At 38.9% G+C, this 21,506-nt stretch overlaps 1 protein-coding gene across 18 annotated transcripts in view; it reads left to right on the forward strand.

Annotated features, from left to right (window-relative positions):
* NPAS3 (neuronal PAS domain protein 3) overlaps positions 1 to 21,506 on the forward strand; it is an 828,951-nt gene that overhangs the window by 82,846 nt on the left and 724,599 nt on the right. Inside the window, exon 1 of one of the 18 annotated variants that reach the window (XM_070588017.1) lies at positions 20,158 to 20,232. The exons of the other annotated variants lie outside the window; for them this stretch is intronic. The gene's annotated coding sequence lies outside the window, so the exon portion shown is untranslated. Of the gene's footprint in view, positions 1 to 20,157; positions 20,233 to 21,506 lie in introns of those variants that run through there. 18 annotated transcript variants of the gene reach the window in all.

Genomic DNA, 21,506 nt, shown 5'->3' on the forward strand with positions numbered 1-21,506 from the left:
ATGATTCAAGTGGTCTTAACTGTCTCGGTGAATTCTACCTCCCTTTGGCAATGCTTAATAAATGCAAATCTGAAATGCTGGCATTGTACCTTTAAAAATATGCATATTTTCTGGCTGTTGAGAAAAGTAAAAAGTAAACCTGAACACTTGGATTTCAACCATTGAAGCAAAGACAAAGATGATTGAATTCAGTCTTAAATTTTATAGAAGTAAATTTAATGGTGAGCACAATCGCACTCTGTGGTGATTGTTTTCAGTGCTGCTTTATTGGGTAATGTAATGGCAGGAGTTCAAACTCAGTGATTGTCGAAATGGTAAATTTAAGGAGTGTTTGAGATTGCCTGCCAATATGCAAGTGTTAGGGGTTTCAGAGTGCAGAAAATATTATTTCCACCTTCCCATTTCTGTAGCTTTTAATTCTTATTCAAATAGTTCTTAGGGATTATATTTAATACACTGCCTTAAAAATGTTTAAAAATCTCATTTTATTCCCCAAAGATTTGTTTTTTGCTGTTGCGATTATATGATGACAGCTAGCTGGCTTTTAAAATTGATCAGGAAGTATTCTGGCAGTCATTCAGTGTTGTAATAGCACTTTAATGGATATGAGCTATTCACCCAGATCAGACTCAATGTCAAAACAGGCGAAAATACAGCTGTCACTCTGGACAACAAGATACTCATATGCAAGCAGCTGCTTAATACACTGTAGAAAGTCAGCCTTTTAGTGATATTTAAAAGGTGTGTCAATGCCAGTGTATGAGTATACTAAAAAGTTGGGGTGTGCCATTTAGAAAAAAGGAGGACAAGGACATGAATGTATTTTATCTGCACACTTATTCAAGCATATCCTATGAAAATCACCTATGTATGTCCTATAGACAAGCAGGAGAACCTTCTAAATTTCTTCTTTCTTTTAAAAGACCTTTTTGTTTATTAAATACATATGAAAATATTTGCACACAGGGCCATGCATGCACACACACACACACACACTCATAAATGCCTATTTGACTCTGTTGATTGAAGCATGGTGTTAATGAGGTCCAAGTCCTTCATTCAGTTTCTGTATGAGGCTAGTTATCCCTGTTCCGAACTAAATTCAAATGCTGATCCCTCTCACCAGCTCGTCAACTTATACATACAGGCGTTGATTTTAAGGAGAGTCAAAATTGAGGAAAGCACAATCAGGACAATTACTGATAAAACTACTCAGAGCATCTCAGCAGTGGATTGGTATCATCTCTGTCATCACTTGATGGATAGTACCTCACCAATAATGTGTGATGTCCTCTCACTAAGAATTTCAAAGCAACTTAATTGATATGACTTTATGTGATTTTTGAGTTAGTCCTGTGAAATGTGTAGCAGAGGGGAGTTTATTTTCCAGTTTTATGGATGAGGCAACTGAGATGCAGAATGGTGGAGTGAATGCCAAGGCCAAGTTGTGACTGCAGCTTGGATGTCAGACTCCAAGTTCAGTTCTCTTTTTATGACACAATGGCACCTTCCTACATTTATAGTTTCAACTAAACACATGTTTTGTGAGCATCTATTGCATGCCAAGCTTTGTTCTAGATGTTGTAGGTGATAGAAAGTGAGTAAAAGAAAGATCTTGATCTCATGGAGCTGAGAATGTAGAAAGAAAGTAAGACAATTATTGCATATAAATGGACACTATCACAAGCCCGATAAATGCCAGAACAGAGAAGGACATCAGATGTTGTGAGAGTACAGAAGTGGGCATGTGAAAGGAGACCCATCTCCTTAGATGACTGTAGGCACCCTTTGAAATAGACCTTGATGAAATCTAGATTTTCCCAAGTAAAGAGTAAGGTGTAAGCAAGGACAAAAGTTTCTCCAGGTGAATAGTGATTGCTCACGTTGACCAGAATACAAGATAAGTGCAGGAAAATAGTTCATAAGGGACTGGAAAAAGAGACTGAAACATTGACTTAATTCTTCAGACCATTGGGGGCTGTTAAGCAAGGCAATGATGGATTGGAACCATGTTTTAGGAAGATTAATCTGGCAGGATACACAGGAGAGATTAAAATGGAGAGAGTAGGTACATGAGACCAATTAGAAGGTGCTTACAACATTCAAAGCAAAAGGAAATGAAGGCCTCTACTCAGGTGGCAGTGTATCTGTGAGCTTCTGAGAGCATTAGAACACTACACAGCACACATGATTGATGCCCACACCTTGACTTCCACCTGCTAGCATCCTTGCTCTAGGGCTTTCTCTGGCTGCTGAAGCCCTTGCCGGGGAATTAAAACAATACCCAATGACTGATGGAGATAGTTTACAAGTGCACCAGCTTCTTCGCCCTTTGGATGGGATAATCCTGAGGTGCCATTTACACTGGCTCCCAGTATTCCTTAGTAGGATTTAGCTCCAGTGGCCTATAGTGGTCATGTTGATTTCATATCCTTATTGACTGCTTTCCCTTCCTTGTGTCACTTTCCCAACACCCTTCCAGTATTTCCTTCACCTCCAAATAAATTATTTTCACTCAAATCTTTATCTCTTGGTCTGCTTCTGGGGGATCAACATTCCCCTATATTTTATATATATATATAAAATATATATAAGTATATATTTTATAGAGATATATATTAATAGATATATAGATATATATATTCTGAATCCAAAACTTTCACTGGCACTGTATTGAAAAAGCTGTTTTCCTTCCTGTGTGTCTCCTTTACACCTCATACAAAACACTTTACTTCTGATACTACTTCTGGTCACCAAATGTGTGTTTTTTCCCCCCCGCAACAAGCAATTTTCAGTGACACCAGCTGAGTAATTAACTCAATTCTGACACTCTCTATGTGGAGATAGTGTCACATCCCACAGGTTAATGGCTTAGTCCCACAAGACAGCTCCCATCCCACTTTAGATGCCAATTGCAAGTAGCAGGTCCTCAGGTTACCCACAACTTTTGTCTGACTTGGCCACAAGTCAGAGTTCTCATATCCCACTCCTTGGGTTGGATTAATTTGTTAGAGTGGCTCATAGAACTCAGGGAAACACTTACTTATATTTACCAGTTTATTTAAAAGATATGATAAAGGGTAAATATAAACAGCCAGATGAAGATATATCTATCTATCTATCTATCTATCTATCTACCTATCTATCTATCTATCTATCTATCTATATATATATAGAGAGAGAGAGAGAAGGAGAGAGAGAAAGAGTGAGTGAGGTCTGGGAGGGTCCCGAGCACAGGAGCTTCTGTCCCTGTGGAGTTGGGGTGTATCACCTTCCCAGTGTGGATGTGTTCGCCAACCTGGAAGCTCTCTGAACCCCCTACTATTGGGATTTTATGGAGGCTTCCCTATGAAGGCATGACCAATCTTTAACTCTATATCCAGCCCCTCTCCCCTCTCCGGAGGATGAGGGATGGGGCTGAAAATTCCAAGTTTCTAATCATGGTTTGGTCTTTCTGGTGACCAGCCCCCTTAAGGAGCCATCAAGGAGCCTACCCAGAGTCACCTCATTAGAGCAAAAGATGCTCATGGTGCTCTTATCACTTAGGAATTTTACAAGGGATTTAGGAGCCCTGCGTCAAGGATGGGGTCAAAAGCAAAATATTAGAACAAGAGATGCTCCTAGTGTTCTTATCACTTTAGACTTTATGAGGTTTTATGAGCCCTATGTCAGGAACCAGGGGTGGAGACCAATATATATATTTTCTGTTATCTCACAGGCACCAAGTTCAAACTTTGGTTCAGACTAGAAATTATAATTTGTTTCATTTGTGACCCAGAAATAATTTCTGCTTATCTGTAGTCTTCTCTTGATACTCAAGTCAGGTTATCAAATCAAATGGGAACTCTAAGCAGTGATTTGGCCCAATCTCTAGACAGACAAATGTAGAGTTGAAACAATTTCCATGGAAAGTAGAAATAAAATTAAGTCTTCAGTTGTGGTATTTAATATCTTCATTTCACTCAAATAAATATATAGACCTATTTGTATATGCATATGTACTGCGTATGGTACATGTCCTCATTAAAATCTGTGAACACATCAATGTCCATCACCTATTAGAAAATTGGTAGATCATGCCCACAGTGTCACATCTATTCTCTGCCCAATGGTTCATTTGCTTAACTGATGACCACTCTCTCCCATTAAGAGCTATCATTCATCATAGAATAATGATACCCTCCATATTTACAGTCCGCAACTGTACCAGTTACCTCTCAATCATATTCTAACCTTGGCCAAACGTCAAGCCTTGCTTATGTTTACTCCTTTGTCCTCATAGTTGGTATATTGACATTCCTTTAACGTGTTAAGAACATGTAGTAAATTGTTAAATTCAAAACAGAATTGCCATTGTAGGCGCACTTGTCCATCGGCCCTTTGCCTTTGAAACTTATGGAGACTGTACAACTGCATTTATGTACTGAGGCTTGGAGACCTTATTTGAAAACAAAATATCAAAGATAGTTTATTATAAATTGAAGTAATGATTATATAAATCAGATAAATTGATCACTAAGGATAAATAAATATAATGTTTTTTAATTGCTGCACTTTGAATGCTAGGTTTATGGAATTTTTCTTTCAATTTTCATGAAGGGCTATGTTTTATGTGGAGTTTAGGTTTATTTCTGATTTGCTTTTTTCACCTTAAGGATATTATTATACAATTGAGATATGAAAATATGCATTATTACATGAAATTAGGAGTCAAATTGCAATTAGTGTTTCTAAAGTAGGATTAGCAGTTTGAATTTTAAAAAACATTTTATCTTAAAATATTGCCCCCCCAAAAGATTATGTAACATTGTAAATAAAACCTTCAGCTTTTTATGCTCATTCTATTAAAATGTGATTAACTTCATCTGTACTTAGGGATACGCTTGGCGTATACTTAGCTGGAAAATAAGATTAAAGATGGTATTTTAAAACTACATATTAATAGAGTTGTTAATATATAGCTGTTGCTTTAGGTATTTAAAATATGAATGTATTTGCCTACAGAATACACCAACATACATATATATTACATATATATATTTAAGTAAGTAAAAAGCACTGTAGGGCCTGGTATGGATATTTTCAAAGAAAGGTTTTTTTTTTAAGGAAGATTAGCCCTGAGCTAACGTCTGCTGCCAATCCTCCTCTTTTTGCTGAGGAAGACCGGCCCTGAGCTAACGTCCGTGCCCATCTTCTGACACGTTATATGTGGGACTCCTACCACAGCGTGGCTTGCCAAGCAGTGCCATGTCCACGCCCAGGATCTAAACCGGCGAACCCCTGGCCGCGAAAGCGGAATGTGCGAACTTATGTGCACTTAACCGCTGCACCACCGGGCCGGCCCCTGAAAGAAAGTTTTTGACTCTAGATGTTAAAATAATTGTTTCTAGTTTGGTAACCCCAGATAGTCCTTTCCTGGAGCAATTGGAGATTATAGGGCCCTCAGAAAGCATCTTACTCAGTGATTTCCATTCATGAATGAGAAAACTAAGGCAAAGAGAGGATAATGACTTGATGAAGGAGGCCACAGGACCCGTGACAAACTGTACGTTGGGACACTAGTCATTGTCTTCTGAAGCTAGCTCAGCAATTCTGATTCCTTGGAAAGGTTTCATTAACACAAACTTGTATTCTTTTAAGATCATCTGTCAGTTTATAAGAAGCCAATTGCATAGAAAAGTGAAAAAAATCAGTCAGGTTGGTTGCTGTGTCTAACCAATGCCAATCACATTGATTGGGTGAATTTCTTTGACTTAATGACTGAAGTGATCAGTTATTTTGATATTTTGCAGACACCTAATGAAAGGGCATCATTAAAAAAGTTAGTCTTATTTTCTGAATGTATTTAGTGAATTTTGCATATAAATTAAGCCTAGCAAGTGATCTATTTAATACATACATAATATTCGCAAAATGGGCAAGGGCCTTTTAGAGGACATTTTTCTAAATTGGCGATGATCTCTTTGACTTATTTTTATCTGTGCAATTATTACCTGAAAGCAGATTTTTCTGTTTTGATGGGGCTGGGACTCGCCTTGGGAGAATAACAGGCTCGCACCCTGAGATGGAAACACTTGCTGGTATTTTTTGACATTTCAAGTATTTTCATGTTGTCTCAGAGCTTTAACCTCTACTGTGCACATGTCTGATCTCCCCAACTAAATTGTAAGCTCAGCCTTACACATCTTCAAATCCCCTGAAGTCCCGGCAGAGTGCCTCCTAGTTGCTGCTCAATAAATATTTGTTGTTTATTTCAGAACTAGTTTTAATCTGTGCTGCCATTCAGGGCTTTGAAAATGTATAGCAGACATTAGGCAGAAACTTGAAATGCTTTTTATCAGTTGGTGCAGCATTTTCCAATTACTTTGCAGAAGAAACTGCCAAGGGACATTTTAGAATTGTCTGGGCGACCAATATGGCTTTAAGGATAAACAGACTTCATTGACATGACTCTTCCTCCTTTTGCACTGTTTGTGTGTTACTGTCCTCAGCAGCATCGCTACACTCCTGGGCTTCGAGTCAAGGGGACACTTTTACCTCTATGGAAGTCCCCAGAGCTCTTTGATCACTTCCTAGTGGATGTGTGGTTTTCATAGAATTGCCCTCTGGGAGGCTGGTTTCTTGGTCTGAAGGAAAAATAGAGACACAGGATAACAAAAGCAAAAGCACCTTATGCTTTCCTAATTTATTTTGAAACTGCCCTGGGAGCCACTTCCCTTTTAATCTGTGGAGTTTGTGTATAACCCATAGCCCTTCGGTTGACCTTTCCTGACATTTGGGAGGAAAGATCCTTGTACTGTGCCACAGCCAAGTTCTTCATCTCTTCCCAAGTTTGCTTGTAAGGCAAAGAGCCCTGGAAAGGTGTCAGAGTTCTTGGGGTGAGCGTGAGGATGGGGGCCGGCAGGGTGCTATAATCCTTACTTCAGTTTCTAGCAGTGGCTTCAGTAATGATAGGGAGCTCAGGGCTGTGAGTTCTGGGCCAGTTCTCTGAAGAAATGGAAGCATATTATTAAGGTATGTAATAACTGGTGGTAACTTGATAAGAACAGGGTGCTGCAGAGAGCAGTGATCAGGATGGTGGGAGAGGTCCACCCGGAAGGAGGAGGGACAGTATCGCTGCTAGGGACACTACAGGGTTGGTACTATGAACACCTTTGGCCAAAAACAGGGTACTGGCTGCCTGAAGGAGGTGTAAGGGAAAAAGACCAATGGGGGCGGTACAGGCAGCAAAATTCTTGGATGTTACAGTTTTGCCAGGGCCAGAATAAAGCATGTGACAATGTGGTGGGATGGCATTTGTTACTGTGGTAACTAACACCTGAAGCAGAGGTGTTCTTAAAGGTGACTTCAAGATTTGTAAAGTGAAGTAAAGCTCTCTGTATAGCAAATTTACTCCTAGGATTCGTAGTGATATAGCATGGAAGGAAGTCATGTTGTCTACTTCCAGAGTAAAAACAGAAAGAAAAAAAATCAAACTGTTATTGAGAAATCAGTAGAGACTCTTTAAAGGATGCAGAAAGAATGGATGTTTTCAGGTACCTGAGTTGAACAAATTACATGGGAATTTACTACCGACTTGCTCTGTTTCAGACTCTTCACGGGGCTACTTGCACACAAATCTAGACATCCTACTCAAGACATCATAATTATTATGTTGCAGGAAAGCTATAGCCGTCTTTTGAACTGGAGATGCAGTTTAAAGCTGTACTTCTGACTAAGCATCATCTTTTTAGCTTTAGAGTTTTTAGTATGGAGACTTGACTGCTATGCTTTTGCTTAGAATGCACTTTGAGGGCCGGTCCGGTGGCGCAGCGGTTAAGTGCGCACATTCCGCTTCTCGGCAGCCTGGGGTTCGCTGGTTTGGATCCTGGGTGCAGACATGGCACCGCTTGGCAAAAGCCATGCTGTGGTGGGCATCCCACGTATAAAGTAGAGGAAGATGGGCACGGATGTTAGCTCAGGGCCAGTCTTCCTCAGCAAAAAGAGGAGGATTGGCAGTAGTTAGCTCAGGGCTAATCTTCCTCAAAAAAAAAAAAAAAAAAAAGAATGCACTTTGATACCATGGTTCTTGATTGAAAATGTGTATCGAATGGGGAGAATATAAAAATGGAAGCCAAGAATGATCATCTCAGGAACAAAGATGAGAACTAGCTACCTTAATTAGGTTTTAAAAAAAAATGTTAGCAATAAATTTGTGAGTTTGAGTATATATTGGAGTACTGTTAATCTTTTCTAAATTCATATTGTATATTAAGATGGGTGGTTGGGACTTTGCCAAACTTTTCAAAATTACTATGTTAGTCAAAATATTTGTTGGAGAAATGAGTCCTACTGTATATATTCAAGAGTCTAAAAAGATATATTTTCCAATAGCAAAAGTTTTTATGAAATGCCTAGAGAAGTTGGATTGGTGCCTTGAAACCAGGCGAAGGAATGGTGACATCAGCCAAACTGCGTAAATAGCTTAACAGGAAGTTTCCATATCACTCTTTACTTCAGTTGTTTTACTCAATTAAATTGATTGTCCTCCTAGATAACTGAGTGGATTGATTCCTTCAGATTCCTGTGGATGTTTGGGCTTTATTGATACTTCAGATTCAAATTAGAAGCATCATGTTCTAATTAGAAGCTTCGTTCTAGAGAAGCATCATGTCGCTGATTCCCATCTAGCTTTCTCCTACCCCTGTGTTATTTCTTCTGATTTGTCCTTCACTTGTGGGGAAAAAATCTATCTATTTTTTCCTTTTCTCTATTTTCATATTTCTCCCTAGCTGAGCTTTTTAGTTTCCTTTGTAGGATAAAAAGGAAATGTGCTAATTCCCTCTCAGTGCTTACATCCCTTAGGGCAGGAGGCTTGAGAATGAATGAAATGATATAAAAAAATCTATCAAGATATATGCCTTAATTGCCATATCTTCATTTCTGTGGCAGACAGCAAATTGATCCTCACTTAGAAAATAACAAACAAGAAGCGTGAAGGAAGAAGGGGCAATAGAAAGGCCAACATGGATGCCTGATCAGTTTAACAGAAATAATGATTAGGTGGAGAAATGATATAAATAATTTAAGAGGATGTCCCTATGCTCTTTCTAGCATAATCTTGGTTCTCTGAAAAGAAAAAAATAGTTATGTTTCTAAACAGGAAAAACAAGCATTTCCCCAAAAAATGTCTAAAATATATATACAGTGTGTAGTAAAATTAGTATTTTTTAAAAAGGATAATGCTATTTCCTTACAAGCAAATTATTTTCCACACTAGCTGGGTACCATTTAGGGTTCGTTGTACTATGTGTTGAGATCATACATAGGAGAATCAGTTTTCTCCAATGGGAAGACAGATAACAAGGCTGCCCGGTTTCCGAGTGTTAAGAATCATAAACATCCAGCAGCTATTTTATTTTCCTAAGCTCACCCAACTAAATGTTGAAGGTGAAAAAATGCTGATGGTCCCAGTGAAGGCAGAATACAAGGTTGTTGTAAATTAATGATACTTATTAGGAACAAACAGAGTTTATTGGTTAACTTAGGACAACTTGAGACAGGATGAAGTTGGGTGTATATTTATTCCTGGATCTTACTGAGTATGAGTGGCTTTTCAGAGATGTTGAAGAAGAAAAGTCTATGTGCATCATGGGAACACAAAATGACATTTTTGGATGCCATCAGTATCCATGTGTGACTTCAAAGATTTACCCATGAGGCCATGACTGAGAATTCCTTTTTGAGAGGTTTATTTTTATTAATTGACTTTCTTCATTGTGTGACCTGTTGCTTCATTCTGACTACATAAATGATGCTCATCATGGGTCATTCTGCAAAGCCCATCACTTGCATACATTTTATACTTTACATTTGTGTCTGCTTTTATTGCATTTTAATAAGTGGAGGAAATGAGCTTCCCACAACATGGTTACCTTTCTTTAAGGTACGTTCTTGCTACTGATGGAAGCTTAATTTCCATTATATTCACTCTGCTGCAGAAATACTTAATGCCAGGAAGGAGATATTTACTGGAATCCACGAGTCCAGAATTCATCATGATTCAGTGTGAAATCCACTGGCCTTTGCTCCCCACCCCCTCTCAGCCTGGAATGAAATGTGCCTTAAACTGAAGTGAAATACATCACACGCAGCAACAGTGGGCCCTCGCTTTGCCTCTATTCCTGGTGTGAAATCGATACACTATCTTTCCTCCTGACCTGTTCCGTGACCTCCATTGCAGCTTTCATGCTGAACAGCAATTGCTTTGAACAATCTGGGTCTGCCACAGCTCACAAATGATTCTCAGCTTCTGTCTAAAACTGGTGCTGATAACAAAGGCTTGATTTTAAATAATGCAGTTGTGGTCGTCTCCTAATTATGAATTACATGAAAGTGCAAACTCCTCTATTATTAAATGCTTTCAATAGCAGGCACAGTACATGTGCAGGCTACACACAGGGGCCTGGGGCCTGAGAATCAGGCCTTTCTATTTCTCTGGCTGAGTTTGGATTGATAGTGAAGGGGGAAGAGACACAAGGTGTATTTCCACGTTTTGATCAATTCTGTTTAATTAATACATTAATATTTTTTCTGTGTGAGGCTCTATTTTTAAGGAAATATTTTTGAATACTGCATTATAACATCTTGCACAAGAAAGGATTAATTGATAAATATTTGTTGATAAAGCAGATTTTACTAATGAACTTCCAAGGTTAGGTCGTTAGGGTCTGACTGTCTAGAACTCACCTGTAGGGTTATTCCCCGTTGTATCACTCTGAATTGAATTGAGGGAAGTAGAAGTGTCTTATGATGGCATTTAGGCCATTTTCAGGAGCCTCTTCAGTGGACAAATTTATTGTGTCAAGGAAATAATAGGCATTTTTACGAGTACTAAGAAAACGAACGTATAATTAGCTGAATTGCTTTACTTGGCTTTGCCTGGCTGGAAATCAAAGGGAGGGGTGAAGTGCTGGGTAGCCAGGGAGTTCTTCCAAATAAGTTGGTATGAAATAAGGACAACAACAGATTTTGGGGTACTTTGTGAAACAATCTTTTATGAAATGAGTCATTCTTATGCGTATTTGGTTAGTGCTATTGAAATGAAATTTAATGAAGAGCACATACGCTCCAAAAAATATTCCATATAGTGGCAGTTGCATCATCAATGATATTTTAACAGCACAGACACACGCATACACACACCTACATGTGAGGAGGCATTGACACATATATGATTTTGTTTATTACTTGATCCCATGCGTTGAGTGGAAGCATTGAAAGAACCTTAGAGTCCTAAGGTGGTATTCATGTCACGATCTGCTTCCAACACAATCTGCTTTACCGAAGCCTTCTAATCTCTCATCATTTTGGTTTTCTCACCAGTAAAATGTGGTTAGTGAATGAGATTATGTTTAGCATCCTTCCCACTTGCAGAGTTAGGTAATTATGACACTAGTAACAACCCTTTATGTTTGCATAGAACTTAGCTCTTCAGTGCTTTTGCCCATGCATCTGACCTTCTTAAGCACCCTGTTAGGCAGTCAGGGCTTCTTACTTACTGTGCCCAATTTCTTGAACAGGAAACCAAGACACAAAATAGTTTGAGTTTGTCAAGGCTGCCCTGATAGTAAGTGGCACAACTTAAACTAGAACTGAGTTAGCTGACTCCTTAGTCTAGAACTTATTGGGGTGGAGGAGAGAGTGAGGATCTTTTATTAATATCAGAACTTGAAAGGTAGAGACTTGCTATCTTAGACTCTTCATAGTTTTTAATTACTCAAATGAATTCCTTTAAAATTTAATATATATTAGGAAGACAGTCTCTAGTGATTTCTTCATTGTTATCTGATGATAATAACGTGCTGTCTTAGGGCCAGCTCCAGGTCACTTATTTACAAGACAAATTATGTATGTAAATACATGAACATGTATACTTCAATGCACCAGTACTGAGTGAAGAGAGATATTTATGAATGTAGTGATGTACCATCAAAGCATGACTAAAATTCTTCTAAGACCCACTGATTTTGTGGTGATGATTATTTCTTCACAATGGGATGTAACTTGAATCATTCAAATTAGCAAATTGAAAGTCTTCAACAAACTATCATGTTTTATTTCCAAATATGCCACATTTTCTTCTTGTGGGCACATTAAAAAATGCATTTTATTTATTTTTTTTTTTGAGGAAGATTAGCCCTGAGCTAACTGCTGCCAATCCTCCTCATTTTGCTCAGGAAGACTGGCCCTGAGCTCACATCCGTGCCCATCTTCCTCTACTTTTTATATGTGGGACGCCTACCACAGCATGGCTTGCTGAGTGGTGCCACGTCCACACCTGGGATCCGAACCAGTGAATCCTGGGCCACCAAAATGGAACATGCGCACTTAATCACTCTGCCACTGGGCCGACCCCTAAAAAATGCTTTTTAAAGTGTAAATAAAAAGTGGCAGGATACCTGAGGCTATATATCTGCTAAAAAGAAGGAAATAGTAAACACAGAACATATACCGTCATGTATTTCCACATCTTTCAAGGGAAAAGTTTGGGTCCTCTTTCCTGGGAAACTTTTCACTATGAGAGCTTTCTATTATTCCTCCATCCAGGACAATTCCTCTTGTACTAAGGCTTCTTCATGGCTCTGTGAGGATATCCTGACTAGAAGGGTTGTCTAAGTAATTAGAAATCATCCATGACAAGGAAAAGAGAGTGGAGATGAGTTGGATATTTGTATCCTGTGTGTAGAATTCTCTATTTTGAAGCACCTTTGCTGACCATGCATAAATGTGTCCCATGATGAGGAGGACAAATATATGCAACAAGGACTTGTCCATTCCCCAGACCTAGAAGGAATTTTCAGGTTATTTTGTGAAACTATTTTGTGAAACTATTAAACTGTTAACATGAAACTATTCAAAGTGATGTGGAAAGCCCCTTCCAAAATAAAACCATGATTTTCCAAAATACCAATAGAATTGAGACATATTTCTTGTTCTCCAACCCATCCTATTTAGTTATATGCATTATTGTCTTTACTCTTCAATGTGCCATTCCATTCAACTATTGTGAACCTGGTCTCAGCATTAAATATTATCCTTGATCACACTTTAGCGTTTCAATTTTAGAATCCCAATTTGAAGTTCTGCTATTCCTGTTAAGAGCTTTTCCATGAAAAGAGTAAACTTGGCTAAAATTCAGTGGTAATTCAGCTTAACCAAGTTTAAGAAAAGCCTTTTATTCACAGTGGTTATTTTGAGACAGTTGAGTACAGAAATGTGGGTTCTAGAGACAGAAAAATACAAACTTTAATACAGAGCCATTTTTTTCCTTTGAAGAAGACAGTACTAATAAATCTTGTTGAATCAAGACCTTGAAAGAAACTGAAAAATATGTACAGATCTCAAATATACCGAAGAAAAGTACTTTATATTACCTTGCTGCTGCTGCTTCATAATGTAGTTTTAGTTGAATGTAATCTCCTCCACTCAAATTTATTTTTGAGAAATTGCCACACTGAAAGTTGAAACCATTTTTGTCATTCAAAAGAAGTGGAAGATCAATACTGAAGCTCTGCTGTTAGTTGGTACAGGCTACTTTAGTGTTAAAGGATTTATGATAAGAATACATTTCTAAATATATGTTCTATACCCAGTGGTACAAAAGTATCTTTTTTTTTAAACCTCAAAAGTTCTTTTTTTTCAGGAGAAGGAGGTGGTCTATTTATTATTGAAATGCTACACTAGACTATAATTCAGCGATACTTTATTCCAATTAGATTCTCCTTAGTAGTAATCCTTTTTTATGATAAGCAAAACTGAATAATACAGGGTACGTTCCCTCCAATGAATTGTTGTGTAACAAGACTTGATGGTAATTCTACCTTTTCCAAAATCTGATATCAGGCAATTTATCTTCTAAATAATACTCCTGAGTACCAAAGCTGAAATGTTTTGGCTTCGACCCAAATCAAACTTGAGGAAGCAGATTCTCCAGAGCGTTTCCCTAACTCTGTAAATTTAATTGTTATAATGAATAGAATACATGTGTCAGGATTGCTTGTGATTTTACCTGTTTACTTCTCTTCCTAAGACAGAAAGAGCAACACGACAAAGGCTGTTAACTCTTACGGGAGTTCGGGGGGCGAAAAAGCACAATACAGCATATGATCATTAAATATGAGCTAATTTTAAAGATCCGATTCCAGCTAATTTCAGAACAGTTCAGATTTGAAAATATGTTGTTATGCCACAATAAAATAGACTGATGGAAGTGAAAAAAAAACTCCACAAATATTTCTCTATAAGGCACAGAATATTCAGATAAAAATATTTACATATGCAAACGATCATCTCGCAATATTGTACTTCATAGTATTTAGTCACATTGTCTTATCCTCAATTTCCTTTCTCTCATATGTCTGCAAACATATATTTTTTGTATTTGACTTTTATCAATATTTTATCATAGACAGTGAAATCCAGTGTAGTGCTTGGATCAAACCAATATTGGTATCATTGGCATTCATGCCAGAATTCAAATAGAGATAAAGTTCATATTACTTATTTTTGCTATTTATTTCAAAAACTGAAAAGGTAATTGATTGGAGGAGGCCAAAGCTACTATAACTCATTATCATGAATAATCATATTAATTTTAATAACAAAAACAATCAAAATTAAATCTGTCACTAATGTAGTTTATCAAAGGTTATTTTTTGCCATTTCTTTTATCCATTTAATTGTAGTTATTTATTTATTTTTTTGGTGAGGAAGATTGGCCCTGAGCTAACATCTCTGCCAGTCTTCCTCTATTTTCTATGTGGGATGCTGCTACAGCTTGATGAGCGGTGTGTGGGTCTGCACCTGGGATCCGAACCTGTGAACCCCAGGCCACTGGAGCAGAGCATATGGACTTAACTACTACGCCACCAGGCCAGTCCCTATAGTTATTTTTAAATCTTCATTACTCATATATATTTGAACCTTGGTTTTTAGATGAGGCAAACATTATATTTTAGTCATATTTCTATTAGAAAGGCCGTGTCCCTTGGGAGACTTGAGCATTTCTTCTGATGCTTAGTAGCATAATTACTACTGCTGAGTGTGAGCTGGCAAATGTGTATATCAACAACTGTTCTTTTCTTTCAATCTAGGAAAGTCTGTGTGCTTTCAAACTTGATTTATTCATTTAGGAGTCCTTATACCACAAACTTGTGCCAAGCATTGTGCAAAACAGAGCATATAATGAATTCTTGCCTTCAGAATTCTCAGAATTAGTTCTTTAGGGGAGGCAGAAGGGTTAACAAACTGCTGAAATGAGCTGTGATGCGAGTTGTAACAGGTATGAGAATGGAAGACTATGATGACTCAAAAGCAGGTAGATATGCTGTGGGTGTCTCAGAAAGACCCACAGGAGGGCTAGCTTGTGAAGGCTGAGGAGGAGTAGAAAAACTGGATAGGTGTTATTGTTAGTAAAAGCTAATAGGTTGTAACAAAGAGACTATAAAATACAGTAGCTCCAAGAACTTTGAAGTTTATTTCTCTTTCATTCAATAGCCCAAGGTGAGGGGCCCAGTTGAGGGGCTGGCTCTGCTCCACATGATCATTCAGGGTCCCAGGGTCCTTCTATTTTGTTGCTTTACCATCAGCAGTATTCTTGTTGGCTTGGTCGAAGCTGGTTTGTAGTTCCTTCGATATAGCTTGAAAGAAGGCAAAGGTATGGAAGAGTCCATACCCAGTATCTTAAGGCCCAGAATTGGAAGTGGTGCTCATCACTTCTTCTCCCATTCCCATGAGAATGTAGTCACATGGCCATACCCAACTGCAAGGGAGGCTGAGTATCTAGTTACAACTCTGTTACTATGGTCATCAATAGACAGAGGCCAAATCATCAAGGGCCCCCATCCTGAACTAGGAAAAGAACTTCATATTTGCTTTTTCCTTGTGGATCTTTATTTCTGAGATTTTCTGGAGAAGTCTTAGTATTTTGCAGCCTCCTCTCCATTTTTTAAATCTTAAGCTATAAGTTATGACCTGCTGTGAGGTGCTTTCCTTTACATTAATCTCAGAGGACTTTACATTTCTGATTTTATTTTTGGTCACTATCACAAATTGATTTAATTCCTTTTGCAAGTGACCAAAAGAGCCTACATGCCTGTGCCTCTTAAGTATGCCAAATAGCAAGCAAATATTGCTGCTGATGGTAGGATGTGTACCCTTACCCCGGGCTGTATTGATATCTTGAATAGACAAGGATGATCTACTCTATTCTCAGGTTTTCATTTTTGTTCTAGTCGGGAAAGTTGTTAAGCTTAGTTCAGTTGGGCAAGAGGGCTTCAGAGAAGGGTTCCATGAGCAGTTCTTATCTGAAGTGATGGATTTTTTCAGCTAAAAATAGTTTGAGGTAAAGCTTAATAAAGAGCCTCTAATTAGGTGTTAAGGCTGTGTAGAAAAAGATTAGAGTAATTGCCTTATAAAGAAGAAATGTTTCTTTCCAGAGCCTTTAGACTACACAAGAGGGAACCTGGGCTGAGCTGGGCATGGATATTCATACCCTATAGAAGCAGTTGCTCTTATTCCTCTTGTGAGCCCTTCCTGAGGTGGGTTCAGATATAGAGGATGTAGACTGTAAGGATACCGCCCTGCCTACTCACTGCCCTGTACACACTCACTGGCCTTTTTGGCTTTACAACAATTTTTAGAATTGGAATTCTAAAATCTAAAGCCTTTTTTCAACTAGAGTCCATACTTTAACAACAGAAAAACAAAGCAACAAAAGCTTTACTAGAGGAAATTTTGTAGAAGATGAAAGATATCCTCTGCTTGCTGATGCTTGCCAAGTGAAAGTCATGAACTAGGCAAGTCCTGAAAGATACGTGGAAGTCAGCCGGGGAAGTAAGAGGCAAGGCCATTGGAGGAGAGAAAATAGGATGTGTGAAGACATGTAGGCACATATAGAGCATGGAAGCTGCAAGTGTTGTGGGGGAGTGACAAGCAACAGATAGGTATGGGAGGATGGTGATGAGTGAAGCTGCAGAGGTAGGCAGGGGTCAGGTCAAGATGAATTTTATATGTCAAGCTGTGATGCTGGAGAGACTCTTCCGAGCAGTGGTGTAATCAGACTTCCACTTAGAAAACCCATTTCTGACAGTGGTGTGGCAGATGGAGTGAAGGAAGGTGAGTCTAAGGCAGGAGAACTTGGAGGAGGATATGTTGCAGTGATCCAGATGAGGTGACCTACCTGAACTAAGAACAGGGCACTGTGAATGGAGAAGTAACATTATAGAAATATGTAGAAAAAAATATGAAAGAGCTTGGTGACTCCCTGTAAATGGAAGATGAGGCAAAGGAAGAATAAAGGGCCAGTTCTGGATGTGGTGCTTGAGAGAAGGTATGGTCCGGTCCCTGAGGTAATTCCAGGAGGGGATATAAGAGCCAGTTAGGGAGGAAAGGTTATGGGTTCTGTTTTAAAAAGATCAATGGAAGCTTCAAGTAGAAATGCCCAATAGATAGATGAATATCCAGGCCTTAGGTTTGTAATTAACATGAGAATTGAGGTTAGAGATTTGGGAGTCATTAGCATACAGGTCAAAGTTGAAGCCAAACGTCTGGTTAAAATTAGCCTGAGAAAGGGTATAGTGGTTATTAGTTGAAACAATTCTTAAATAACTTGTGTATTATTTTTCCACTCATACTCTAATAATTCCAAAAAGCCAAACTATTTCATTGCCTAAAATATTTCTTCAAACATATGCAAGGTTAATCAGCAATAGTAAGGTTGCTTGGTAATCAATAAGATAATTGAAATGTGACAACCACTCCCCTGAAACCCAAATCCCTATTGTGCATACTGCTGTCCTTTCCCACCCAGGACAAGAGCTATAAAGAAATTAGATGGGGGCCTGCCTGGTGGTGCATAGGTTAAGTGTGCACGTTCTGCTTCAGCGGCCCGGGGTTCGCCTGTTCGGATCCCAGGTGTGGACGTGGCACCGCTCATTAAGCCATGCTGTGCTAGGCGTCCCACATATAAAGTAGAGGAAGATGGGCACGGATGTTAGCTCAGGGCCAACCTTCCTCAGCAAAAAGAGGAGGACTGGCAGCAGATGTTAGCTCAGGGCTAATCTTCCTCAAAAAAAAAAAAAAAAGAAAGAAATCAGATGGAAACCAGAGGCCATAGTGTCAGAGGCCTAGTTGAGGATGATCAGGAAAACCTCCCCACATGAATGCTGAGGTTTCTTAAGCATAGGAAAGTTTTTTGTTTGTTTGTTTGAAGGCTTTCTGGTAGTGTCATAAAATGTAAAGGATATTGCCCGGCAGCTCATACAGTATCTGAGTCTATATCCAGCTCTGTCATGACTTCCTGGGTGCAACCTGCCATGCCTCTTGACCTTTCTGAGTCTCAGTTTCTTCAATGAAGGACAGGTGTCTCCTAGGTTTTTCTTCTAGCTCTGAAAGCTGTCCACCTGGGATTCACTGTATAGGGTATTCTTTAATGAACAACAACGAAAAAGGCTTATGAAATGTGAATTGATAATTCAGAGATGATTATTCACCTTGTGGATGGCTTGTCCTATTTATAGCAGCATTTGCTGGTGGGAATAGTCCTATTCAGAAAATTGGCTGTTGTTTGGAGAAAGAAGTAATGGAATTGGGATCAGAAGAGCTGCTCTGAAAACCAGGCTCTACTCATTTATTAGTTCTGTGACTTTAATGCTTTAAGTCTCAGTTTAAAAACTGTCTCATTTTCAAATTAAAATATTAATAAAACTGCATGGCTATTGTATAGATCATTTTGAGGGCTGGAAGGTGTTATATAAATTTTTCTTGCTCAAAGAAGACTGGTCATCCTAACCTAACACATACACACTCAATTCTTTTAGTGTTGGAGACTGGTTCCAGGGAATGAACCAGTGGGATCAGCACCATAGGGACCCACTATTGAGTAGCCCTTAGGGACAAAGGGCAGTCATGCATCATTGAAAATTGCTCTTCCCTACTCTTCAGATCCCTGAAGTCAGGCCATGCCTTCAGGCATAGCTTTTTCCTCCAACCATGGTTACTGCAATTGTTGATCCAGCCTCCTGAGCTGCCTTAACCCTGAGAGGACTCCCACCAATTCCCATTTGCCTGCTGATCTCTGCCCACTCTTTCACCACCATTAACATGACAATGCCTCAAGCCATGTAGAATTTGCATTTTAAAGTCTTCTGGTTTTTGTCTAGTTCCCGGTATGGCACTGGCATACTTTTGTTAGCCATTATAGTCCAGAGCTATTTTCCAGAGTCAAAAATTAATGGAGAAAAAGAGGTGACAGCAGTAAATAGTCCACTCTGCTGAGCACACTCATCTCTGAATGGAACTGAGAATGCTCAGTGTCCAAGAGGTTTCGCAATATGGTATACTAACACTAAATGAATGAAAGTTCCGAGGACAGGCCAGGACCCTTGCTCTCATTTGCCAAGAGGGTACATAGCACTCAGTGTGAAGGAAGATGATGTGTATGTATATACATATTTGGGGAGGGAGGCTTTTAATGGAGGTATTTCTGTTCCTTTTAAGGCACTGATCTACAAAATGTAGATGAAAGCTGGTCTAGAGGTCACTTAGATTACAAATCTCCCACATCCATTGAAGTTACAATTTATGGTCCCAATTAGCAGTGGTGCCTTTGGGGTTCACGGCTATCATATTCTTTTAGAGTTAGGCAGCATCTCTTGATACACTTGCACAGTGACTGACATAGATAACTCTCAGTAGATGTTGAATGATTACTACCCTTTATTTTGTTCTAGGCATTGTGATAAATGCTTTATGTCATCATCTCTAACCTGCATGAAATAAAATTTATCTTCACTACAGGTGAGGGATGTGAGGCTCAGAGAGGCAATGCCCCTTGTTCAGTGTCACATAGCTAGTATGTAGCAGAGCTTGAATAGGCATTCAGGTCTGTCTGCTTCCAAAGCTTGGGCTCCTAAGCACTACTTAGGCGTGTCTGCCAACATATGGACAAGTGCGGGAATCCTTAGACATCAGGGAGGTAAGAGAACAGAGGACGAGAAAGAGGGTCCCATCTCTTACTTCCCTTGTTTCTGATTCACTGCAGTATATTTGTACTAGATGTTCTAATACTTTCCAAGTTACCCTCTTAGGTTTTTTGTTTGTTTGTTTTACCTTCAGGTAAAAGCTGGTTAACTATCCAGAATGAATAGGAACTTCAAGAATACCTCCGTTAGTGCTGAGAGAGTTCTGTAGGTATGTTATGATGATCTGGAGGAAGAGTCTAATTGGAGACATAGACGTTTAGGTTTTGTTAAAAGTCCATCGTTCCAATCACCAGTTGGGTGCTTAAGCCTTTTGTTCCAAAACATGGCCAAGTGGGTGTCTACACTGGTTCAGAGCACTGCCAGTGACAGGGAACTCCCCGGTCCTGAACATAGCTCATTTCAACCCTGACTAGATTTGGCCATTAAAGTTTTTCCTTATTTTAAGCTGGAATCTGTCTCCCTGTGTTTCCAATCCACTGGACCCAAGCCCTCTCTGTGGACTCTGAACAAACAGGTATCTTTTCTAGGCCAGAATTTCCAATGTTTGCAGTGCAGCCCAGCCGACCTTCCCTGGGTCTTCCCTCTGGAGGATCTAGTTCTCTCAATGGCTCGCCCTCTGCCCTGGCTCCTGCTCTCTCGCTGTGTTGTCCCTTGCCCCTGGTTCTCCTCCATGTTATCTACGTACCTCTTGAAGGGGAGGACCTAGAACTTAACATATTATTGCTAATGATTAAAAATTCATTTATTAAGCAACTGTATTTTTATAAATGTTATACTAATACTATACCATTAGAGATGATAAATTATCATGAAACTAAAGTCTGTCAAGAAGAAACCTGTCTACAAGAAGAATGAAAGCATCACAGTAAAAGTCTTCGAAGATCACAGTGTAACACACATTGGAAGTGAAATCTGCAGTTCTCCATTTTCAGCCTGTCCTTTATAAAAATATTTGACCCTATAATAGATTTGCTAACTTTGGCATTTAGGAGGATAAATATTGTTATTAAAAGCTGACATATATTGTGTTCTCTCTAAGCGAAAGTTCTGGGCTAAGCGCTTTATACAATTGTCTCTTAATTCTCCTAAGCATGTTGTGAAGTAGATATTTTTGTTATTCCCATTTTTACATGAGGAATTTGAGATTTAAAGAGATTAAGTAACTTGCCCAAACACCCCCTACTAAATGGTGGAGCCAGGATCCACCAAACTTCAATACTTGGATTGTAGAGCCAGAAGTCTTAACCGCAATGCCGTTGGTGTAACATATTCGTATACTAATTTTTTCTCTCTGAAAAACTACCTTTCTATTTTTAAAAACACCACCACCCCTGTTTCATTGCATGCATAGCTATGAATGACCATATCAGAACTTCATGGGGCAAAAAATTTTGTTTGGTGTGATTGACGCAACTTTCCATCTCCATCAGCACCAGAGACGCTAAAGTACTCGTCACTGTCATTCAAGGAGCCATTGACCTG

This window comes from Equus przewalskii, chromosome 1, assembly GCF_037783145.1.
Source record: "Equus przewalskii isolate Varuska chromosome 1, EquPr2, whole genome shotgun sequence".
NCBI classification, from domain to species: Eukaryota; Metazoa; Chordata; class Mammalia; order Perissodactyla; family Equidae; genus Equus; species Equus przewalskii.